Source organism: Thermobia domestica, chromosome 10 (genome assembly GCF_964235325.1).
Source record: "Thermobia domestica chromosome 10, izTheDome1.hap1.1, whole genome shotgun sequence".
In the NCBI taxonomy this organism is placed as follows: domain Eukaryota; kingdom Metazoa; phylum Arthropoda; class Insecta; order Zygentoma; family Lepismatidae; genus Thermobia; species Thermobia domestica.
In genome coordinates, this window is record NC_137463.1 from 118,242,452 (window position 1) to 118,269,944 (window position 27,493).

The 27,493-nt window shown below is 34.8% G+C and overlaps 1 protein-coding gene across 6 annotated transcripts in view; it reads left to right on the forward strand.

The window, feature by feature from the left end:
* LOC145662678 (uncharacterized) overlaps positions 1–27,493 on the forward strand; it is a 481,436-nt gene that overhangs the window by 162,681 nt on the left and 291,262 nt on the right. The gene's annotated exons all lie outside the window — the stretch shown is intronic.

The following is a 27,493-nucleotide window of genomic DNA, read 5'->3' on the forward strand; positions in this document are numbered from 1 at the left end:
TGTATCATACAGCACGATGCTAAGAATCGCACTGTGGTTTTCGCTGTTTGCTTTCTCTTAAATTTACAGTAGCCTAATAAATTATTGAAGTTAATATGCATTGATTGCAGGGTTTCACTCAATATTTGAAAATGTATTCAGGATTATTTACACGTGTTTCGTTTATCCCTCAGTTTTCCTTCGTTTTATTCATATAAGCATGCCACTGAAATTTATTGTAAAATAAAGAAGTCATTTTGTCTTACACAAATTCTTCTATAAACATCAGTGCTACAAATACTTACTTATTTGAAACACTTTATGTTTTACGAGTAACTCTGTTTGGTATCAGTGTTTCAGATTCTTATTTGATAGACTTTGTGTTTTATTAGTAATGCTGTTTAGAAAATCAATATTTCAAATTCTCATTCGAAACCGTGTTTTCTAAGTAGAATATTTCTTAGATATCAATGCTTCATATTCTTATTTAATACACTGTTTTTTATGAGTGATTCTGTTTTGATATCAGTGCTTCAGATTCTAATTTGAATCATTTTGTGTTTTATGAGTAGTGCTTATTTTCGTATTAGATACCATGTTTTGTGAGTAGGACGTATCTTGGATATTAGAGCTTCAGATTTTTATTTGATACACTTTGTGTTTTATGAATATTGCTGCTTTTGGTATGGGTGCTTCAGGACACGTTTTTCATGACTCAAATTAATGAGCAACGGCAAGTTTAATATAAGTTAACTGAAATAAAGTTTGCTATTTCTAGCAATCTCGAAAACATGAGACACGCTAAAATATCATAACCAAATATCACATATGTCGTCGACATATCCTTCTCTTCCTCCTCCTCCTCCTTTTCTTCTTCTTCTTCTTGTTTTATTTTACTTTTTTCTTTCTTTAGTGTGTAAGGGTAAGGTGGAAGAAAATGGCCATTTTGATCGACACAGTAAAGAATATAGATACGCATAAATGCAAATGAAATTTCTCGCAGATTTACATCAAAATATTTGTAGGAGTATTGTATTATAATGAAAATTAGAAAACCTAAATAAATGAATAAATGAATATGAAACGGTTGTGTCGTGAAAGCATAACAATTAAAAAATTAATATATATATATTTGGTCTAGGAATTAATTCGTGCGGTTGGTACGCACACATTGAAGCTGTAGTACAAACACAAAATACATAAATACCTTAAGAAAAATATTGTCCATCGCTAGCCACCACTTTCGCCCATCTGTCAGGCAATGTACGGATTCCGTGGCGAAAGAAGTCCTCATCCTTGGAAGCGATCCAGTCAGAGACCCATGTTTCGATATCTTCTGAAGAAGTAAACCGTTGTCCAATCAAATCGTTGTTCATGCAATCGAACAAGTAGTAGTTCGAAGGAGCAACGTCTGGTGAATACGGCGGGTGGGGTAAAACTTCCCATCCGACATTTTCTAAATAGGTTTTGACCGGTTTTGCGACATGTGGGCGAGCGTTATCATGTTGAACAATAAGTTTATCATGTCTGTTCTCCCATTCTGGTCGTGTTCTGGCCAGAGCTTGCTTCAAACGCATTAATTGTCGTCGATAACGTTCTCCATTCATAGTTTCATCCGGTTGCAGCAGCTCATAGTACACCACACCTTTCATATCCCACCATATGCACAGCATAACCTTTGCACAGTGAATATCTCGTTTTGGTTGTGATGGACCTGGTTCACCTGGTTTCACCCAGGCCTTTTTTCGTTTAGAGTTCTCGTAATGGATCCACTTCTCATCACCCGTAATAATTCGATGCAGAAACCCCTTTCTGCTCTGTCGTTGAAGCAGCAATTCGCAAATGGTTTTTCGTCTTTCAACGTCTCTGTCTTTCAATTCATGTGGAACCCAATGTGACATCTTTTGAATCATTCCCATGGCTTTCAAGCGTTTGGAGACTGTTGTTTGATCAACGCCTAATGCTGCTGCAAGTTGTTCCTGCGTTTGACACGAATCCTGCTCGAGCAATGCTGTCAATTCTTCGTCTTGAAATTTTTTTGGCTGTCCAGCTCGCTCTTGTTCTGCCAAGCCGAAATCACCACTTCTAAACCGTGCAAACCACTTCTGACACGTTCGCTCAGCTAGAGCATGGTCACTATACACTTCCACCAAAATACGATGACTTTCAGTCGCACTTTTCTGCATGTTAAAGTAATGCAGCAGGACACCCCGCAAAAACACTTTATCAGGCACAAATTGCGCCATGTTCACTTAACTACAAACTGGTGTTGTTGACGCCTTAATCCACTGCCCTATACTACGAACGATACGCGATGACAGGGGTTTGCAACACATGTGTGGATACACGGAACTGTGGGACGCTCCGTTCGTTGCGCCATCTCTTGTCCACCCGCACGAATTAATTCCTAGACCAAATATGTATGTTGCGATTACGTTTTGGCAGAATGATGTAACTATGAATTTTTAAAATTCAATTTTACTGAAAGTTCGCACAAAATTTAGCTTTGACGGTCGAATCACACAGTTTCAGACTTTTATTTTGAAGGTGAGATCAGTTGAATCCAAATTTCGAGCTCATAAATGATAAAACTTTCGAAGTGTCACGTACCGGTAATTGAACAGTGATGCAACATAGAAGAATTACGGGTTTGTCTGCTATTATATTCGAAAATCGCCATCTCCAGGTTAAACTCACGGCCAGGATTTATCATGGAGTGATCACAATTCTAATAAAAACTTTCGAAAATGAAGTTGACAGATCACTATATGATAAGAACTTCGGAACAATAACCTACTCACAGAATGTTACTTGTGTCTGTACGTTACTTTTTATTAAGAATATAAAATTCCATTCTTCATAATTTTCATTTTTCTTGCTTTCCTTGTGTGTTAATAGATTACGGTGTAGAGTAATTATTTCAGCTACCACATAGTTTTCATTGAAATGAAGAATGCACTCCACTGGAAATCTGAAATAAAACGAACGACGCAGAAGAATTAAGCACCGCAATCGTAATTACATTCTGTGAGTTGAATTGCGTCAAACAACACAACAACATCAAATGCTTCACGTGATAAAATGCATTTTCACTTGCTGAATTATATATACTTGTATGTAAGGTGCAGCGTCGCGTAACCAGCTTCGTCCCATCCCTTTGCTGTTTAAATACTTTTACTTTCATTGTCAATGTTTGAGATTTGCGTCAAATAATCTTTTACAAACAGATTTTTTTTTCTCTTGAAAACAATGCGAAACTTTTGTTTCTATAAGAGAGATTTATTACAGATATGTCGCATTGTATGATCTATTAGTTTACTTCCCCATTTCAGCGTTTACTTTTATAGGAGAAAGCTATTGAAGTGCATTTATTGTTTGTGCTTTCCTTTATGTGTACCTGTTAGCGTAATTCTGGCAATGAAAAACAGATTGCAGTATATCCGGGTCTCTGACTAGTTTGATTTCCAGAGAGGCCACTTTCTTTCACATGTAAAACGTCCGAGATTCAATACCTTTCGAGATCTGTATTTACGTATATTTGGCATACAATAGTAGTCCAATACGAGTTTCATTTTCAGTTAGTTTTCTGTACAGAGCCAATAGCGACCTTTGTTGTGTATGGATTCCCCAACATATTTGAGGATTTTTAGTTCCGGCTGACCTTGAGTAGTAATTTTTAAAATATAATTTCACTTTCTTTTTTCGTCCGCCTGGTCTGTAAGAACTTTTGGGTATTATACATTAACCTCGTATCCTCCTAAATTTTCGACATAAATTTCAGATTTGGGATAAATACAGAATTCAATTTCTTCAAAATGTTAGTTTCAGATTCTTATTCCCAATCTGTTTCGTTACTCTATCCTCAATTTTGACTCTCATACGCTACAACGGAAAGGAAATTCTCTTTCTATCCTAGCTACTCTCTAGATAGTAGCATCGCTTAGTACCTATTTACCGCGTTGGGCAATTGGACCAGAATCTACCTTTAAATAAAACACTCATTGAGAACATAAATTTTACCTATAACTTTGAATTTGTTTATATAGCTTTCTCGCCAACCATCATTGAGCAAGAAGATAGTGGACTAATGTATTTGCTGAAAAGTTTAAAGAATAATGAATTAGAACATATTTTCTTTTGTAATGAGAATTGATGTCATTTCGACGTAATTATTATTAAACTATTCGTTGGAGGGGCGAAAACTTGAATATTTCACAAGCCCGTCAAGTTAGGAAGGTAAAACATAACATATAAACTCTTTATTAAAAAGAAACAGACTCTAAGAAGGCAAGGGGATATTTTACATTATTTCTTCACATTGAAAGCGACTTTGCCTATTGATTCTGATTGCATCAAGAGGAAACGGTTGAACATTTGAAGGGGTTTTGGAGAGTTCTCTCGTGGCTGAATGGTTGGTGTACGCGTCTTCGATATGGGAAACCCAGATTCGGTTCCCACAGGGAACTCATGTTGTTCGAATCTCAAATTAAACTATAGGCCCACACCTCATATAGACCTCCTGCTGAAAGAGACGCTAAACTCGACTCAAACCCCAAAATGAATTTTGAAATATATTACCTATCTCGACATAAATATTTTTCATACCACCTTACTTTCATTAAAAGCCGCATTCTAAAAACGGTTAGAAGGTGGGATTGAAAATTTGCTCCAAAAGTACAGTATCCCCCGTCAAGTTAAGAAGACGAAACTTAGCAGTAAATAAGGGAACACCAATCTGAGCGTTTTTGAAAATTTCCGTTTTAAGAGGAGAAAGGAGCATTTTCTATAAATTCTTATTTCACATTTGAAATCGACATAGATTGTTGTTTGTGATCGTATCTGAGGGAAACAGCCGAACAGCTTGAAATAAATTTTGGACCATAGATAATACATTCCTGGAGCTAAGCTTTCATCATACTACTGTGGTTAAAGAGAGTATTCTAAGTGGGTAGAAGAGGTTCATAATTTACAGTATGTCAATAATATAATTCTCTGATTGAAATACGTATCCTAAGGCGGTGAGAGCGTTCAAATACATTACAAAAGCCTATTCTATCTGTGTGAAGAACGAGCATTTCAGCTAGTCTTGAATAACAATAAGAAAGGCAAAATGTCAAACACGTAGTGTGTGTAAAGTTTGCTACAGCTAAATTGCCAATGATTATTATCAGTGATGCTTTATTCACAATTTCACAGTTTATTTCTGTCACTAGCTTGCACCCTCTTTTCTAGCTTTTTACCTTCCCAAGTTAGGAACCACTGTTCTGAACGATCCATTAGAATCCTGCTTTCTTGCAACGTTGTCTCTTTTCGTCAGTCCAAACATAATGTAGAAATCTTGGGTACCAAATGGCCTAACTCCTAGATTGAAATTTACTAAATGTTAAGGGTGAAATTTGAAGTTTAATATCTCATGAACAATCCATATATCTGTTATTTATATTCTCTTTGAAATTCGTAGTGTTGTAATTTACAGTTCACAGAAATCTTTTAGAAAAGGTATTCATCCATAGAAGTGAATGAAAACATTAGTCCATTTTTGTTGTTGTTATTTCGAATTGACATAAAATATTTCAGTTTAACGTCACACGATTACGCCCGAGTTGTTTGGAGTTACGCCACTTAGCATCCAAGCGGTCTATGTAAAACTGATCTTTTCGCAACCTAGTAAACCTCGCTTTGTAAAAATATATGGCTCCGTTTTATTTCTGGACTAGGGCCAACTATTAGCATACTTAAAAAAAAGTTAATTATTAGAACTCTCCATAAAATGCTTCAACTTTAAAAGAAGTGTGGAAAAGAAAGTTATTTTTCTTTTTTTTCATATAAGGTTATCGAGGAGACAAGAGTTGCGGTTGTCTCGTTTCGAAAAGGTGTCATGAAAGTGATATCTTGTTTTGGTAAGTCTGTATCAGTTTCTGTTGGAAGAGTTCTGTCTCTTCTCGAAAATTCTGTCTTGTCTCATCTTAACGGCAAACTTATTTTTGTATAGCCTACTTCCAAAATTATGTCACGTGCGTTTTTTAATCTCTATTTATGATAAGATCAGGTACGTAATGCTCTCATAACATAATCAGTAGTTTCATTTCTTCATAGTTTGTGAAATATTCCTTCTATCTTCTTGTGGCATGTTCCATAATCTAAATTTGTTCTGACCTATAATCCCGGCCTAGGCAAAAATGAAATGAAATCTAAGTTTTATGAGATGGTGCCACGGTTATGCCAGCTAGGCTAAAGGAGACGGTAATGATGAGAAATGAATGAAATGGTGGAAAGTGGGAGGTAACCGGAGAACCCCAAGGAAACTCACGCACGCGGTGTTTGTCCACCATAAAGTTCACTTGGCGCGAGCTGGGATCGAACCAAGGACTCCATGCACCAGAGATGAACGCTTTACCACTGAGGCACCGCGGTCCCAATCTCGGCCTAAGTATGATCTTGGTTAAGACGTACTTTTCACGTATAAATTACGCGCTTTTTTTACACACAATTTTAGTTGTTAAGTGGTATCAAGTTTTCAGTTACTTTTTCTCGATTTCCAAAAATTTCAATGATGTACTTTTATGATGACCCCCCTATCTGTGTACCCCTGGCATAATAATAATAATTCCTTACATATACTATATATATATATATATATATATAAATATATATATATGTATTTATGTAAAACTATATTCAGGAACAAGTATAACTTTTATGTATATGGAAAATATAGAAAATACACTCTGTGGAGTCCATCTGTGATTTCGTATTAACAGAATAATGTTACTGTCGCTTATTACGTGGAAAATCTGCGGTAGTTTCGGTTACAGATCGTTTGCCGTAAATCGCTTGTGATAAATGGCCTTCTTAAAGGCAAATATACTTTATTCTCTCATAATACTCTTTATCTGTTGTGTATTTGTGTGGCGATCGTAATCAAACTTTGAACTGTCGTATACGCTTCCTGTAATAAATCGCCATTTATTTGACTAGCATTGTTCAGAGGGAAGAATGACGACGCTTGTGGACACCCCGTGGAGGCAGAATTGTCGCCAGGTTGTACGGATACAGTTACGTGCTCCTGTCGTCATTCCCGATTGGGCAGAGTTGCCAACTGAATTGGGAATTCCCTCGTGAGATTAAATTACGTGTATGGTTTGTTTTTCTCTCTGTTTTAAACTGAAAATCCAGGTATTTTTACCCGAGGGACGATATGAACTTATTTGGGGTAGGATGTGTATGAGGCAAGAAACAAACGAGCGAAAGCTCTTCCAACAGAAACAGGACTCATCTTCAAGACAAATTTTCGAGACGAGACAGCCTCAATATTTGTCTCTAAGCAACTTTAGCTTCTAGATCAGCAGGCCCGTATTTAGGTAAGTGCTATTCTGTGCTCGAGCACAGGGCGGCAAAATTTAGGGGGCGGAAAAATATTGGATTTTTTTCTAAGATTCACAATAAAGTAATATTTAAAACTCAGAACTCGCCGAGTCCCGCGCAAGCGCGAGAAAATATGTTAATGTGTTCAATTCGATCTAAGTACGTAGTTACTAATTAGCTAGCTTATCTGATTATTTTTAGAACGTCATCCTCTCCCACCCCACTCAAAGGAGTAATGATGAACATCATTAACAAAACTGATGCCGTTAAACTCAGCGACCTCGAAAACTATGAATTCAACATTAATATCTGTCGTTTTCGATTACTTTTAAAATCTCTCCCTCTCCCTGGAGAGTGGAGTATGACCTTAAAGTTGAATTGGATTTAAAACTGTCACTATTCATCTTAGCGAGCCCAAAAACTATTAATTCAACTCTAATATTGCTCGTTTTTTAGGGGGGGGGCGACAAATTATTTAGAGCACAAGGGCGTACAATATATAAATACGGGCCTGTAGATCAATGATTCTCAACCGTTGTGTCTCGACACACTGGTGTGTCATGGAGTTCCCTAAAGGTGTGTCGCGAAATTTTAGAATTTAACCCACAAATCCCCAGTGTATCACAAGTGTTACATTGATTTCCCGTTAACTTTATAAAGTTAGTTTCAAACGTTGTACACAAATACCCATTGCATTTTACAAGTCACACATAAACCTTTGTAGCAAGCTTTGCTTCGCTTCTTTTCTTCAGGTTTTAGCAATTTTATTCACCTTTTCTTGTCAGTAGGTGCATGTGGCTCGTGGAGTTCTCGAGCGCCTTTCAGCTTCCGGATATATTTTATTTATTCTTATGATAAGTAATTTTTTAAATCCCTAATAATTTATTTCTCCTGTATCTGGAAGGGTCAGCAATTACTCTCGTAAAATAGTAATTGTACATGTACTAAATTAGGGGTATAAACTACGTTTGTTTCTCGCTGAGTTGCAGGTGTCACATTCGGTTTCCAATTCATTCGAAAACATTTTTTTCGATATTTCTGTCATCCAAGGCCTTCACTTAGTGAACCATGAAAGTTTGGTTCAAAAATTCTTACTTGAACTATGTTTGGGTTTTTGTGGGTTAAACAACATGATGAATTTAATATTAAATAGTTAAAATCGAGACAGACTGTATCAGTTAACACCTCCAGTGATAGCAATAGTACTCAGTGCTATATAGAATCATTATAAATACTAATAGGTTTCACTATAAATTCAAGTGTGTAGCGATGTTCTGGGCGCTCAGTAAACTGTGACGTCAGTCAAAAATATCACATTGACCACCACTGTTCTAGATTATCTCGTTGAACATTACACTTGAATTTATTAATAAATAGTTAAAATCGAGATAGGCTGTACCAGTTAACACCTCCAGCGATAGCAATAATACTCAGTGCTATATAGAATCATTATAAACACTAACAGGTTTCACTATAAATTCAAGTGTGTAACGATGTTCTCGGGGCTCAGTAAAGTATTTCGTCAGTCAAAAATATCACATTGACCACCACTGTTCTAAATTATCTCGTTGAACATTACAAAGGGGGTATTGGCTTTCTCTGGGAGCAAATCCGTTTGGATTTTTTCTTAAATGCTTCAATTATAATAAACATAATGAACCAGAAGGTAAATTTCTATATGAAAATCAAGATGAATATAAATCTAAATGGATTCTTTTACTTTTCGGATCACTCAACGAAAACACAGAAGGAAAATAATATAAAACATAGAACACAAACTGCATCACGCAGAAATCTGAAGAAGCTGGGTAATATGTTAACGATATTGGGTATTTATGCCATGTGTTCTTTTAGCCCAATGATTTATATGTAATTTTTTTTCCTTTGAAATGAACTGGAATTTTTATCATACAATTTTACTGAAGTTTAGTCCCTTACTTTTTCAAAATTATTTGCATTAGTATATGTAAATTTAGTATTACTTATATTAAATCTGATTATTAATTACTCGTAGTATGAGAGAACGATATTATGATGGATGCTACCTAAATAGGAATCCAAAGTAGAAACTGGATCCAATTGGCTAAGGGTAGAAGTCAATGGAGAGCTTCTGTCAACGATGGCTTTGAGCCGCTAGTTCCAAAGCCATAGAGTTAGTTAGTTTAATACCATATCAAAATTTAATTTTCACGAAGTGACGGACATTTAAAATAGATTTGAAGAAATAATGGACATTTAAAATAACTTTCGAGAAGTAACGATTTTTAAAATAGATTTGAAGGAGTAACTGAACTTTAAAATAGATTGGAAGAAGTAATGGACATTTAAAATAGATTTGAAGAAGTAACGGACGTTTAAAATAGATTTTAAGAAGAAATCAGTAAATGAAACCATTCATTTCCAGTTCATTTAAAATAAAACAGAATAATAACTCCCATATAAATCAATAGGTAGAAACAAAGATGTTGCAGGTATTCTGTGACGTTAAGATAATAAGTTTTGATGTGTTAAGGATATTCTGTTTGGAAACAGGTTCTATCTTACTTAAACTAACATACCTTGTGAGGACAATAAATTAGTATACCAGAGGTAGGATACCCAGTTTCATTCTATGTCATTCAAAATCTTGTTTGAAAAATGAGATCTTAAGCATTTGGACTGGAAGGAAACAATAAAAATTAGAACTAGACATCGACGTATACAAGATCGGATTAATTACACATACGAGTACATTCATTAGTAAACTCATTTCAGGTTTTGCCAGGTTGAGGGGGGCAAGAGGGACTCCTGACATAAGAGCTCCAAATTTTTTAAAAAAATTATATTAGTATACAATTTATTAAAAACCATGTATTTCCCTTCTTCCGTTCCCAAATGACACTTCTGACTTATATCGTATATAGAGGATTCAGTAGCACACTTCAATTAATATTCTGCGAGTCGCGGCTTTCGCTAAACACATGATCTTATATCTTCTTTACCACTTATTTCATTATCATAATTATATTCTTATAGCCTAAAGATCAGAAACGTAGAACATAAGACGAAAAATTACAATACAATTATTACGAAGTCAAGAATCCAGATTCTTAACAGAAGACAGTGATACAGCTGTTTCGAATAAAAACAATGAAACGGTACAACAAAGGGAAGATACAACACACCAAGATAAATGCAACTATAGTATACAAACGCATTAATCAATCAAATCAACTCATCTACTATATACGAGAAGGGCCGGATTTAATATTTTGAAGCCACTATTCCGAAAGAGGTTATCACCTTGATGTAAAAATATTTTCCACAATAGGAAAACAAACTTATTTTATGTATACATTTGTTCAAAGTTTTTGTATAAATATTCATTTTGAATCTCCCGTAACGAAATTATTGAATTGTTACAAATTTACGTTTTTTTTAAAAATAAAGCTACAGAAAATGTTTAGTTTTTCTTTTTTTTTTAACAATATGCATTAGTACAATAATGAAAGAAAAATCATTTTAAATTTTCATTCTAATAGTGTGAATATTCAAACACTAAGACAAATAGAATAGACCTAACTGTTTTGATTGTTGAACTTTATATTTCTACTATAATGCAAAATATTATTTTGGTTACAAAAAATAAAAACCTTATTTCAATATTCTTTTTTATGCACACTAAAAAAATTAAAATGATTAAAATAGGAAAAAAAGACATTAAGATACACTATAATAAAGTATATTAGTATAAGAAATTTGTTGTCATTATCCAAAAATCAATATATTAATAGCGGTGTCTGTGAACAAAAAACTTCAGATTCAAATTGAAAGTGACTGTTTGTGACTCTTAATCTCTTGATCCACCTGACCGATCTCTATCAAATTTTTGACGTAGATGCAGTTCTGGCCTGGGAGTGGTTTTAGCTATTCATTTTGACGGTAGAATTTAGGGAAGGCGAGGAGGGGAAAGTATTAAAAAAATAAATGAAACTTAATAACTCTTGAACCAAACGACCAATCTCGATCAAATTTTCAACATAGATGACATTCGTGGCTGGGATGGAGAGGAGGAGAAGATATACAAAAATCAATACATATAAAAATAAAAGTGACCACGTTCGTGAGTTAATAACTCTTGAACCACCTGATCGATCTCAATCAAATTTTCAACATAGATGAAGTTGAAACATATTACTATTTTCCCTTAATTTAACCCAGCGAAATCAGGGTGCGTCTTAGATTCGAGGACGTCTTAAATTCAAGTAATTATCGAGAAATTCTTAATTAAAGATATTCAGGCAACAATAGTGTCCTGCGCTTGCGCAGGACGTGCGGATTTGCTAGTATTTATAAAAGCATTTGCCTTTAAAATTAATTTAAAGTGCTTTTTTTCTTCTTCCTTTTTTCTAACCGAATGTGACTGTTACATCGTTAGACTTAATGTCCTGGGGGCCGGGATATTATTATTCAACTCGCATTTTTTTTTTTTTTTTTTTTTTTTTTGTCTTACTAAATTTTTGTCCATCGTACGCCCCAGGTAAGCGCCTAGTGGTAAATCCGGTCCTGAATACGAGTATACCTAAATAAAATGTCCCAACGACATTAGTTCACGTCCCTGTATTGTAGTGTAATTGAGATACTATAATGTGTGTAAAGATTTTCAGTACATTATTTTGAAAATTCTACTATTCCAATGGAAAATTTCTAAGTTTAGTGCAGAATTTGTTGAATTCACTCAAATTAACAATTCTATAAATATATTGATTTAGTTGTTTAACTGAATAATAACTAAATCAAAGTCATTTCTCCCCTCGCCCCTAAAAAAGATGGAAAGGGAGATATTTGAGTTCGAAAAACGAAACTAAAACATATATTTTAAAATGATTTAGTGTCGTGAACTCAACTAGAAATATAAGAATCTTGGAGACCCTACTTCCGTTTGGGTGCGGTCTTGATATGCATACTGTACGTGAAAAAGTAGATTTCCCGGAGAAAAATTCCCTTGAAGAAAGTTTTTTTTTTGTAAGCTGAGTTTGTTTGCTTTTCTTGAATTATATTCAACCAGTGTTTATGAAACCTATTAATGAATGTTACAAAGAAAAAAAGTGGCGCGATAGTAAAACTTGTTTATTGTGGGTTCGAATAGTGTTCAATACATGGATGTTGCTCTTACTCATTCCCTTATTATCAATCATTTCTCATTACTTCCTTTAACTTAAAAATGACACACTGTAGGATTAACACTCAAAAATAAACAGGGATGATTTCCCGGTGGGAGCTCACGTAATTTGGATCTCACATCAAGCTGTAGCCTTTTTGTCTCATACAACCTCGGCCCTGAAAAGGAAAAATAAACTTAAACAAACAATAAAACAAATAAACGTACTAGCAATTAAGTATTTTAATGGTTAAACTAATACCACACAATTGTTCCCAGTTAATTCCAGTTTTTTCCAATTCACCTTCATCTTAACAAATATAGCCCTGTAAAACGCGATGTCAATCTTACAATAATACACTATCACTAGTCATGCAGTCTACAGTAGAACAGAGCGATGGATTATCTTATGCAGTTTGAATTTACCCTTTTATTCTTGACTGATTTCACCCCGAAGTATTAGTTACGATACTTTAACCTTAAAGAAAATACATCAAATTTTATGAAATTGAAATAGTCCAGTGACGCATGTAATTTTTTATCAAAATAATAATAATAATAATAATAATAATAATAATAATAATAATAATAATAATAATAATAATAATAATAATAATAATAATAATAATAATAATAATAATATGTTTGACATCTTAATACTTTTACATTTCTAAGTTGAAATTAAATTTTACTCTTTATCCGTGTGATTGATTTCAACTCTCACCAACAGGGATGGTGATTGGTAAGCCTAACAGAAAATGGGTAGCCATGTTTAATCAAAATTAATAAACATTTACGAAAGGTGACATGGAAATATTTACATACTTGGGCAATTATATATCAATTGAACACTTAAGTAAATAAATTGTAAGACTGCAACTTTTTCCGGATTAACGGGAACAGGATAGACGATGTTCCACAGTAGATTATTTTTTTAACCCTAGAAATGACAAGCTAATTTTTGACAAGGTGAGCTTACGAGGCTCACACATGTGTTTTAATTGCGATATGCAACCTGAGACAGAATGTTTCTACTTTATTATAAATCTATGTACAGTCCGCAGCAAAAAACCTGCAACATGAGCATGTAAGTTTATTGTGAAACTAGGTCTACCAGCCCAGGGAATCAACATAACGCCACGAATCACGCCAGGAGAAATCTCGGCGTCCTACCCTACACACTTATTTTGGAGCAAAAGACTTCGTCGTTTCACAATAAACTTACATGTTCATGTTGCAGATTTTTTGCTGCGAACTGTACATACTTGTTTGGACCTTCATTCCTGGTTTACTAGTGTTAGAAATTATGTTTTCAGATATTTTTGACAAAGTATACAAATTCTAAAAAGAAATGGCTAAATACTTTACTCAGACATTTCAACTGCTTTTCAATTCATTCAGGGTCTCCTCGTCCAAAAAAGCACGAGTGATCAAAGAGCAAGGTGATGTTGCTTGTGTTTTTTGATCGGAAAGGCATTGCCCATCGTGAATTTGTATCAGCTAGGGAACAAACAGTTGTACCATAATATTTTGGCGCTATTGAGGTATGTTGTGCGCGGGAAGAGGCCTTAATTGTGGGAAAACCGAACTTGGATAGTGCACCATGCCTAGGCGCATTGCACTATTAATCCAACAAACAACTTGCACACATTCTCACTTCAGCGGCTATAGCGCGGTGACTAACGGTCATAGTAAACCAAGGCAAATGACAGTTTATTGTCTAAACCTTCCACTAGGTGCGCTCAGCAGCAGTAGCGCTCTCCCTCTACCGTTTGGCGTACTATTTCAAAAGTTCACTTTCTTCTTGAACTCACCTCGTATATGATTTAGAGAAATGTAAAATAGTTTGATCAGGGCACAAAATTTCAATGTCAGAAGCACTTGCCAATCCAAAAATGATGGTCGCCAGTATTTCTTACGTACAAATTACAGGAGGTCCACCTTCCACACGGCATTTTGTTTAACAAAGAAAGAGATTACATCAGGGCATGAAGTTTCAAAACCAGACAATTAGATTCAGATTAATCAATTTTGAATTGGACAATACATATACATGTTAAAAAATAACTTAAGAATTGAGGTTTGTTTACCACTCTCTCTCTCTCTCTGCACTGAAGTACCTCTTGTCGATTGCAGTTTTCGGATCAAATTCCTTAAGTGAATGGCCATTGATACAAATTATCAGAAAATCATCCAGTGTGTCAGTCTTTAGTGAATTCCTGTAGGCAGTCTTAACTCTGCTGTCTGCAGCTAGTCACATGAAGCAGTACTGCACAAAATGTAACAATTGGGAGCAAATTTGAGAATCTCGTAATGAAGTTTTCGATTGAGAGTGGGAAAGGAGGGCCAAATTACGACGTTCTGAAGACTTCACTTTCCATGTCCGTTTTGAAGGCTTCACATTCCGTGTTTTCCCTCACTTAGTGACAATTATTTTCGTACGAAACAGAAACTGTGCAGCCCTGTGTGTTTAGGCAGAAACCATTCCTACTGAACACTGGTCGCCAACTTTAAATTTCTGATCTCCAATGGCGACCTGGCGACCGGAATTTTTGCACCCTGAGCTAGATCATTCACCGAAAATTCTATTTTATTGTTCTGTTCGTACTGCACACAAATTCGAAATATAATGAATTGTAATTGTGTTCCGGCCTTTGGACATTAGCCATGAAATCGCCATTGCAAAACGCGGTATTGCAACACGGCAAAGAATAGAAATGAATATAGAATAGGTGCCGTTGCACTATTTCATACATTAGAAGACATTCTGTATGTTAATTTTTGCAGATATCTTTTGTCAGACTGTAAGATTGATTGAAAGATATCATGCAGTTTTCGGCGAAAATATTATAGTTAATAATAGTCTACGAACAAATAAGTTGAATTTTGAATAACGGAATAGTCATAAAATGGAAATTAATCACTACTTAACTTCAATCGTCCGTACTGCCATCTATTGAGCACTAAAAATTATAATGACGAGGAATTTGAAGGGGAAAAAATATTATTTTTTCAATTGAGCCCCTCTGGCTCATATTGTCACGATTAGGGACAAAAAAAAATGAATAAAATTTAAGAAAATAATTTTAAAAAGAAGAATAATTCGAAGGAATGTGCAGAAGACACTTTGAGAAGAAGAAGAAAAAACTAGTGGTCAAGAACCTTAAAGGTTCACCTTGTCATTTATCGAGTTAAATAGAGACTGTTATAAAATTAAAGCAGATGGTTATATTTCTCTTTTCTCATTTTTTTTTTTTTAACTTGCTTTCAGCGTAATTTTGAATGGGTGACTATAAGTGAAAAAGTCGTGACTCAGCATAATCAGCATATTGACGATGATCAGTATAAAATTTTTGACAGCTGTGAATGATAAAGCATTCGAAGGCCTTGACAATGATGAAACAATTGTAATGATGTCCCTTTATTTAATAGTGCAATTAACACTTAGAGATAAGCCTAATTGGTGACAAAGAGATTAAATCCATCTGCAAAGCAACCACGCTTTTTCATGTTTTTCCGCTCACTGCCCACAGACAAGTGAAGGGAGAGATGCGAACTATATATACATATATACACATACATATGTTTTATTAATGCACCCAGGTGTACTGATACACACTAGTATACGGTACGTAGGAAAATAGCATAACCTGTTTATCTGCATGTCGCGCGTGCCCGATATTACACAAGCTCTGTATAAAGTGCACACACCCAGTCTAGCGGCGGAAACGGAAGTAGTCCAGTAAAATACGCGACAGGGTAAATTTCCCACGATCACCTAATTTCCCTCTGTGTCAAAGGGGGAGATTATCAGTTTTGCTAACTTACAATTTTCTGCTCTTTTTGTCCTATAAGTATTACATGTTCGGTAATACTAACAAGTGACGTCATTTCTTCAAAATAATGTAGTGAATCTAGAAACATTTTTTTTTTTTTTTTTTTTACTATTTCCTTTCAACAAAATCTTAAATAGAAACCAATTAAACTTCTTTCTTTTTCTCTTTCTTTTATCTTTCTTTATTTCGTTTTCCGTTTTCGTGGTGAAAATTGAATTGTATGATGGAAAGTAAATCAAATGAATAATTAAAGTACCGATATGCCTTAGAATTTACTGCATAGTTTGATGTTTACAAAGATTAACATCTCGTTAGAATCATGATTTTTTTTAACAGCATTAAGTTGCTAAATATTTTGGGAGAAACTTATAATACACGAGTATTTGTTTACAAAATTTGTTGTAATAGGTTTTACAGTTTTGTACTGGTTTCAATTGGAATAGAAATGGGAGGAGCCATAATGTTCTTTCATTAATTTAGTGAATTCCAATCTATCGCTTTGGTATTTCCCGAAATAATGTGATATGATAATAAATAGGAGTATCTAAAAGTTACGATTTTTAAGTTGACGCCGGTACCTTTTGTGATTTTAAATCTACCGATCGCTCCGTCTTCACCTCAGCTCGATATCTCAGTAATGAAACTTCTGTCGCCTATGATAGCTATATTTCCTTACAGCGATCGGTAGATGTCGTAAAATCATATAATGTGCCAGTATTAACTCAAAATCACACTTTTTTTTTTTTAGTTATCCTTATTAGTTATTCGAGTGACAATATCTCAAATTATATTATAGGAAAAGAATTTGAGGTCAAATTCAAACCAAGTGACTTTATCAAACACATTTATCTAAACACACAAAGGTATACTTAAATGGGTTTCCTGAAATAAGTTAAATCGCACCATTAAATGATACGGAAACCATCTGACCGGTTTTCGATGTAAAACTTGTATGTATTTTTTGAATATCCGTATTTAAAATCATTCCTAAATGAGTTCCTTCATATTTTTCTATGAACTGTCTCATATCGCCTTCTTGAAGATGTATATGGAAGATAGAAATTCAGGTTTCGGAACTCTCCTCCCACAGCCCTTAAGTGAGTTGAGACTTAGGTATGTTATATTGAATTGAGCATTAGAAGGCTTTATGCAATCATTTCGATGTTCTTATCAAAAATCGCATGGAAAAGGGGCAATAAATGAATAAAATGAAATACGGTTTCCGAAATTGCACGTACAATTTATTTTGAAAATGTGTAGAGAACGGTAGAGAAATCATTCGACTCATTTTTCCAAACAAAATTTATGCGCAATTTCGGAAACCGCATTTCATTTTATTCATTTATTGCCCTTTTCTGTATGATTTTTAATAAAAACTGCTTAACATCGATACGACTGCATAAGATGATCTTGTGCACAAATTCAATAAATTGTAGAAAATGTCCATGTTATTATACTTTCTTTTTTATCTGCACCTATCCTTTCTTGTTTATCTGTAATAGAGTAATATTACAAATAGTAAAAGGGAGAACAAGAATACACCACTGCCTAGTAGTCTAATGTATCACAATATACTTTCTTTTGTTTCTTCTTTGTAAATTCAAACTTCCTTTTCATGAGGAAGGACAATTTCAATGTTATAATACTTTGTTTTGGAAGAAATATTATGCTTCCTTCTTTACTTGTGAAAGTAGTAAGTAATTTGATGTTTTGAACGCAGTTCGATAACTAGGTTTCTGTCAATTATAAGGATGAAACTGATGTATACTTCCAATTAGTTGATTAATTGTTCATATATTCGAAATCATCACTTAAAATTAGTATTGTTATACTAGAATAAATTCTTATTCAACCAGGGACGTCAGCAGGATTTTTTTCCAAGGGAGGAGCGAAAGACCGATTCAAAGGGGAACAAAAGATCAATTTCGAGTTGGGCAAATGACCTACAGAAAAGCAAGTCGCGAGAATTGCTGAGAATGCTAACATGAATACTTGCAAAACGAACGTCAGAAATAATAATAGAACATACTTGACGTAAATGTTTCTATAATACACTTCGTGAATTTGATGTAAAATTTGAACGTGGTAAGATAGTGGTAGTTCTTTCTCTTAATTGTATACCTGGTTAACATTAAATATAAGCAATTTTTAACTAAAAGTGAAATGAAATCTTTTTTATAGTTTATCATCCCATGGGTACATGGAAAGTCATAAACTGAGTTGAGTTGAGTTGATTTTCAGTTTAACATCCCTTTCAGCAGCGAGGTAATATGAGACGGGACCTACTGATTAACGTAGAATCCGAACCAAATGATCTCCCGCTGGGAAACGAACCCGGGTCTCGCACATTCAAGGCACGTACGCTAACCGCTTAGCCACGAAGGAGCTCAATACATAAACTGAAGAACAAAGAGGATAGATGATATAAACAGGAAGTAATGGGACCTATACGGGATATAACGGCGTATACCAATCTAATATTGGTAGCCCCGCGTAGCGTAGTCTCTAACGCTCTCGCCTTCGGTGCGAGCGGTCCCGGGTTCGATTGCCGGGGCTCTCGGTAGAAAAAGTAAAAAGCTTTTTCAGGCCAGTCATCCTGAATGAGATTTTTCTCATTCACACTAGGCAAATGCCGAGATGGTACCTCCAGGCCGCTTCCTTCCTTCCCTTTTTCCGGACAGTGTGCTCACAAAGGGACGTCATCCCTCATACATGACGGCTAAATGGTCACAGATACCGAAAGCCCAGAAATCTAAATCTTAAAATCCTAAACCAATTTAATATTTTTATATTCTAGCGTATACTCATCGTAAATTTACGAAAGAACGTGTATGGGAGCGAGTATACGTTGAGCGCATACTTACCGAAAGTTCTAGCTTTATATCACTGGATAAAATGCAAGTTAATGTTAATGCAAAAATTGGTGAAAACTTGGGGAACCTCGAATAAATCCCTGTAGAGATGGAGATCAAACTAGAAACTCGTAGTATACGATGTGAGAACTCTCTACACTAATCTACTGTGTTCCGCATTTTTAGTTAAATTTCGGTAATTACTAGGTTGACATTTCGTTGAAAATAAGTTAATCTTTTCGGATTTCTACCATTTCGTCCTATTTCAAAGCAAATAATTATTTATTTAAAAAAAAATTAAAATTCACTGGGACCGATTGAAGGCTGTAAGCGTTTTTCGTTGCATAACACTGAAACTTCGAACGAAACACATATAACCTGCAAAAAGATTATCTATGAATAAATGCATGTGTTCGTGTATTATGGGAGGAAAATAAAACTGTAGCAAAGATAATATTTAAATAAAAATAATAAAACACTGATTTAATTTATAACAAGAGTGGATATACTCGTAATTCTTTGTATTTTCCACGCGGAAAGCCAGGAAGGCTATAGGAAGTTGTTACGGTGTGTTAAAGACAGCAGCGGATGTACTTCCACATACCAGGAGAATTTCTTCCGTACACTTAAATAGGTAATTAACAGCATAAGTTATGTATGGCGGAAATGAAAGTAGAGTACTGTGTATATGCGAAATATTATTCGCAGGAAGGTAGGACTAGACAGGTGCGTTTCTTATTTCTAAAACTTAATGTTTATTCGGAACCAAAATCCGAGATTCTCTTAATGATCGTTAAGGCGACTAATACGTATAACTTCAGTTGGTATTTTATCTTGTGTGTCTATACTAAACCTTTAAAACAACTCCTCTTTTTGAGAGAGCCCCGGTGCCTCAGTGGTAAAGCACTCATCTCTGTCCCGTGGGGCCCTAGTTCGATTCCAGCTCCCGTCAAACTTTGTGTTAGACAAAGACTGAATGTATGAATATTCATGGGGTTCTCCCATTTCCTCCTACATTCATTATTCCACCATTATCACCCACCTCATCATTACTGTATCCCTTAGCCTCGCTGCATAATTATGGGACATTAATCTAAAAAATAAAACTGTAAGTTTTCAGCTAATAACATGTTTGGTTCAAGTTACAGTCGTACGTACATCGGGTCACGAACGCCTCTAATCACGAAAAAAATCAGCCTACGAACACAATTTTCGAACAGAGCTACTTCATGACTAAACGTTTAGCGTAAGCACCTTTGGCATTGGAGACCCGGGTTTGATTTCGGGCGCGAGCTCATGTGTTTTTGACTCCACGTTAATCTGTAGATCGCGTCTCATGTAGCCTTGCTGCTGAAAGGGACGTTAAACTCAAAATAAACTCAACAGTTTTCGAACAGATTTTGACTCGATCTCCTAACAATGCCTGCAACACATGACTTTGGCGCCATGTTTTCGGCTCGGTAATAGCAACAGTTGTATTCAGGTTTGTGTGCTGTGAACATTGCTGTCGTTGCGTTGTTCTTGATACGATTTTCTTTTGATTTTCGCATTAAATTCACCGTCATTATGATTCATCCTTCTCCTCCCCCACCATCTACCTGTCCCAGTAACCATCAATGACAAAGGTAAAGTTGTACTGTATAAATTTTATATTACTGTATATGTATAGTTTTGCCACAAAGAAATCCATAAACAAGTCAAAAATGATTTTTCTGGGGCGGGCGAACGGAGTAGTTAGATTTGCATTAATTGCAATGGTAACGTTTCGGTTTGTGAACATTTCGGTTCACGGGCAACGTTACGGAACGGATTAAAGTACGTAAACCGAAATACCACTCTGCATTGAATCGAAATTCCAGGCAGTATGTGCAGAAAAGAGTATGTGTGTCAAAGTTCGGGAGAGACAAATAGCAATATATATCTATACATAATGTATGCGTTAATAATGTATTTTGGTGTACATGCAGTATATAAATAAATAACTAGTTCTTACAGCAAAATATTTTTTTTTAATTAATATTGACAACGAACTACTTTTTTAAAGTGCTACACAAGTTTTTTTCTAGTAAACTCCTAAGACCCACAACCGTGTTATCTTGTTCATTTCAATGTGCTATCCCATAATCTTGTTAACGTACGTTTCGCCAGCACTTCCACCTGGGAATTTCGAAATAAAACGCATGTCAATCGTTGAACTACGTTTGTACCGGAATGTACCTCAAAAATTTTCGTTTGTACCACTTCCGGTACAAAGATATATAAGTTTTAAATTGGGGGGCTGCCGTTTTCACAGCCTCCCCACTTTAAATATCTTATATCCGGTACATTCCGGTACAAACATAGTACTGTACAAACGATTGACATATGTTTCATTTCGAAATCCCAAGGTGGGGGGGGGGTCTGGCGAAACGTACCTATCTTGTTATCCCATAACCCCATACTGTTATTCCATAACCCCATACTATCTTGTTATCCCATAACTGTATACCCATAACTGTGTTATCTTATTCAGTTCATTGTGTTATCCCATGACCATGTTATTCCCCATACCCATAACCATTGCAATTGCAAGATATAATCATAATGGAGAAAAGCAACCCTTGATCAAACATCAAGGAACAAGAAACCTTATATAAAGGGGAGCAAGGGCGCCGGTTTCTCTGTAAATTTGGGGGGCCCATTCAGATGCAGAAGGTATATATACACCGTATGAAGATTTTAAGACAAATTGCGTTCAAATTATGCCAAATATTTGTATATTCATAAATATAATAGGGGTCCACATGAGCTTTGGGGGTCCTCTTCCCCCATGATCGGCGCCCTTGAATTGCCAAAGACAGATGATTGTGAAAAAGAGTTCGTTGTGACCATCCAGCAATACATTGACAATAGTTTCCTATATTTCTTATGTTAAATATTCAGTAGTTTGTTTCCAGAATACAATGATATGCTTTAAGTTGCAATATAATTTTTAATTGATCATTTGATAAATTCAGTCTATTTGGAATTGTTATCATTTTGATTAGTTAATACTTTGCTATACTTAATATATCGTGTTTATGGAGTAAATAGATTGGTAGTTCGTTCGAAGTTCTACTTACATTCCTTTCACCACCGAGGCTCTAGGAAAGTAAACATACTTCTTAATATAGGATTCGAACCACATGAACTCCAAGTGGGAATCGAACCCAGTCTGCCGCTCTAACCATGCATTCACGACGGAGTTCTGTAAGAAAAATTTAGAAGATAGGAACAATCTTTTGTTACAACAGTAGTCAATATAACATCATGTTATACAATACCCTAGCCGGCAGAACTCCCATTTGCGATTTTGTCTTGCATTCATCAGCCAGCGCTTGAAACACTCAACTAAGCAGGTTGCAGGTTTTCATATTTCAGGAAGTAATACACCAATGTTTTGCCAATGATATTATTCAGAAAACAGAAGAAAGTGTGTTTACACTGTACAAAGTCATTTTTAGTACATAAAGACGGAATTATTTTGGCCTAATTCTTCCATTCGGTTAATCTAATATCAGACTATTCCGGCAGTTGAATACTCTGCCTGAATTTCGAAGCTTCCTAGGAATTTAAAAAAAAAAACCTCTATTGGCGTTACAGATCACTCCCGTGATGAGTGATGATTTACAGAAACACTAGAAGATGAATAGAAGGGCAATGTGACTCACTAATATACTGAACATTAGATGGAGGGAATAATAGCGATATTTTTATTCATCGTACATGTATTGGTGTCTTACAGATGGGTTACTTATAGAACTGTAATCGGTTGATCTATTCGAAACTTTCCAAGCTCCAGAATTTAATTGAATGACGCATAATTTGATGTCAATAAATGTTTTAAAAGTCATGAGTATTACTCTGATGCACGGGGCTCTTCCATGCACGGGTCCCCGGGCGGTTCCCGGTTTGTTTTTAGGCCGTCACTAGAAACAAACACACACACACACACTAACCTAGAACATGGAATGAGGTGAAACTCAATTTAAACATAAAGATCACAGTCTTTAAAAGTCGGTTATCTCAGTTGGTGAAACACTAACAGTGATATATAGTGAATGTGGTTTCATCCAATCCATCTCCCTTAGATCATCAGCTGCAAAGTCTCCTTCAGATTCCCTCCCCCTGTCACCACTAATGACAAAAGGCGTAGGTGTAGTGGTCGACGCAACGGAGGCTGTAGGGAGCGAAAACCATCCCCTTTACTTGACATTCTTAATGAAAATCGACACGCAATGTTGATACATGGTCTATTCTTTTATTAATCTCTCCCATCCCTCAGAACACCTTCTGAAGGGAGAAATAACCAGTATAATACTATATCGAAACATGAGCAAAAGTCACAGATTAAATGTTAACCAACCAAAAATTGTTTTTATCTAAAAATTAATTTCGATGTTCTTGTTAATATAAATAGTTTGGGAATTGCTAACTATGTATGTTTATTCTTTTAAGTTATCACTTTTTCCCCTGTGGATATTGTAATTTCTGTATTACAAGGAAATTTGGGAGTTTTATTTCCATAAGGGCTGGGACAACCTGTGCTATCATTGTATTTTAGACACTGATTTACATAGGAAATTATTTCTCTGTTTTATTTTAAATGAGTGGGACCTTTAATACTTTGGTTTTACAGAGTTCTTCTTCAAATAGATGTCCCTTACTTTGTGAAAATTGATTTTTTTGATATATAATTTTACTGTTTAGTAATCAAATTTAATTAAAGTAATTTTAAATTTTGACACAACACAAGTTAATTTCCTAAAGGAAGAGACATTTAGCTAGACTTCAAGAAGAAATCAGTAATATCGTATTAAAATTTCAGTACATTTAAAAGAAAATACAAAAAAGAAAAAAAAATCTCAATATCAATCAATGAGCTAAAATACAAAGGACTCAACAATGTTAGCTGCTTCTGCTTGTGTGCCACTCTACAATCGCAACCAAAAGTATATACAAGTGAGATACATATTCTTTTGTAACATCCTTTGGATTAAAATGAAATTTGAATACAGTTTTTGGATTTATAATTTAAAATCTGTAGCCAAGTAAACTCTGGCGACATCCGTCTGCTCGATGAACAAAATATTTGATGAGTAAACACGTAACTGGTTGCCATTACTTTAGCTGATAAATGTTAAATTAAGCAGTGGCGGCTCTTGAGAGAAGTCACATCGGTAAGAATTTAAATTGTACTGCTATAAGCTAAAGAAGGAAGTTTCCTACAACTTAAGCTATATGCAAGAATTAGTACATTAGGTATCTTTCCTTTTACAGCCATAAAATTAAAAAGATAGCGATGTAACTTCCTTCAATCTGCCACTGATGTTAAGGGGAAAATGCACTTCAATACGCATTTCTAACATTAAGGCAGGTATTTTTTCAATCGAGAAGTTTATTAAATTTATAAACTCCTTTTACCCAAACCGATATATTTTATTGAGTTACATTTTTATATGTAGCTCGGTGCCATAGGGACTTCGGAGCTACAGTAAGATTCCTTGTTTGATAGTATTCTCAATTTAATATGGGAGGTTCATGTTCGATCTCCGGTATGAATATTTGTCAGTAAATCGTTAAACTGTAAGTCTATGTCTCATAGTACCTCTATGTTGAAAAGACACGGCAAATTTTAAAGAACCAAGAAATAAATTTGTAGTAATTCCTTAGTACATGATAAATTATTCCTGAATTTCTTTAGTATTAACCCACCATCTAAATTAAGGATGTCCAATATTTTGCTATCGGCAACCCGTATTGAGATTTGCAAAGATTTTCGTGGAATGCAGGTGTATGTGATGAGCTACTTTTAAAGAAAATAGTATTACATTGCAAGAAATAATATCTTGTTTAACTGCCACGAAACAGTTTTTTTTTTTTTAATCCAACTCATAGGGCAATGTTTTTTTTTTTTTTTCTAAACTCTTCAAAATGTTAAACTTCAGAGACTCGCAGTCGGTAGAAGATCAGTTGCAGTGTTGTGAGGTTGGATATGAAATGAACTATGATGCATGTGAATTTCCCAACGTGTTTTCAGAGACTAGGCATTAATATCTCAACATTATACAACTACGGCAAAGGCAACTATGGCACTCGGCATGATATTAAAAAAAAGGGGGGGGAGACAGTGAAAATCTCGGAATCGATTACAAAAATATGGCATCTTTTTACTACTGTACAGTCACCAGCAGAAGTTAATAGAGTAACTATGCAAATGGAAATTAAATAGACGTTCTGTGTCACCGCTTCATGAGACAGCAGCTGAAATGTTTGAAAGATTTTTTGAACAGAGTTAGCACTTGGGTCCAGCAGGATTTTTTGTCATTTATCTTGATTGTAATAGGTATTCTAGAGAAGAGGAAGAAAAGAAAAGAAAAAAAAGAAGCTTCAAATTACTTACCAAAAATAGAGTATCTTACAAGGCCTTCAAGTGAGAAAAACAAAAGTTGTTATATACGGAAACTCCTTATTAAAAGTAAGTGGACACATGCCTCGAATGTTTCAGAAAATTCTTCTTTTAAAGGGGAAAAGAGACTCAATTTCTATGATGTTTTGATCGATTTTGTAGACATAAAACATTCAATGTGAGGATGCGCCTAAGTTAGAAGTATAATTAAGTGTAAAAGCACTTCGTTAAAATTAAGGAAAACATGTATTTCGTGTTTTCTAAAATTACGCTTCTAAAGGGAAAAAAGGAACAAAACATATATCACGAGCTAGCTCTCTTAAAATACATTTAAAATATTATCAATTAACTTTCTTATTATCTTGCATTGAATGCATTGAATTCTGTGTGTGTGTGTGTGTGTGTGTGTGTGTGTGTGTGTGTGTGTGTGTGTGTGTGTGTGTGTGTGTGTGTGTGTGTGTGTGTGTGTGTGTGTGTGTGTCTTGAGCATGAATAGTACGCGCACACGTACTGTATTTATATTAGTAGTCTCCAGATGAAGGATGCATATTTCCTGCGATGAAACTCCAACGGTAGAGGTTGTGAACTTTTCATTGAAAAAAGAAAAAAAAAGAAAAAAAAGAAAATTTCATGACACAGTTTACTTATGCTGATTGTTTCTTTTAAGTTTTGGAATAAATTTTATTTAATTCTCACATAAAAAAGTGAGAATTGAATAAATCCATACAAAATACTTCCAAATTTAATTGGTTGTATTATAGTTTAGAACCGAGCACCGAAACGTGGACCTACAACTTAACGTAAGATTCGAACCACATAGACTCCTACCGAGTATCCACATTTTGAAGAGTAATGTGCACCAATAGATAAATAGTGTCCTTTGATAAATACGTTCTATATAAACGTTGCTCGCGAGTTTCTTTTTCAGAAAATACTCTTCATTTTGTTGTCACTTTCGAAAACAGTTGAGTTGTGTTTCACATTGCGAAACCATAGTATATATCCAAATTATGAGGAATTAATACTTAAACCGAAAGTAGTACACTGATGACGGAGGGGTATAATAACTAGATTGTTAATAATCCGTATTATTTGTATCCAAAGGCAGGTAAACTGGAACTAAAGGCTTAGTGGAATTGTTTTTGTATATTGCCAATTATTTTCTCCCCCCCCCCTCTCTCTCTCTCTCTCGTTTTTGTTCTTTAAACTTACGAGGTTGCACTATTGAAAATGATTGATAAGCCAGAAAAAGGATCAGTGTGATTCCGGTTGTTATGGACCTGCAAAGATAGCACCTGTAAATGGTAACAAGTGAACAAATTTACATCAAATTTGAATGAGTACTCTCAAAGTGAAACAAATTTTAGAATATCAATGCACGCTCTTAGTTTACTCGAATTTAGCCGAATCTAATCTGAAAAGATTTTTTTATCTTTTTTTTCAATAGTTCTTTTCAACAGAGCATTCAGAATTCTTTTCGTGCTGATAAAATGTTTAAATGTGAAGTAATGTATTCAATGCAAACATATACATACAGTATATATATTAGGGATGACCAAAATTTCCCGGAATCGGAAATTTCACTTTCCGTATTTCGGAAAAATTACTATGTCGGCAAAATTGCGGAATTTTCCTGATTTTACTTTCCGGAAATACTGGAATTTTCCGATTTTACTTTCCAGATTCCGGAAAGTAAAATTTCCGGAATTGGCTATCCTTAATATATATATATATATATATATAAATTAATTACTTTCTTTTGGTTCTAATCTTCTTTTACCTGTATAAAATCTAGTTAAAACTCTAAATGTTTACGTTTAATTTTAAGAAATATTAAATTACATAATAAGAAATTAATAGGTTCTCTATGCATTTTAATACGTTCATTATTTAA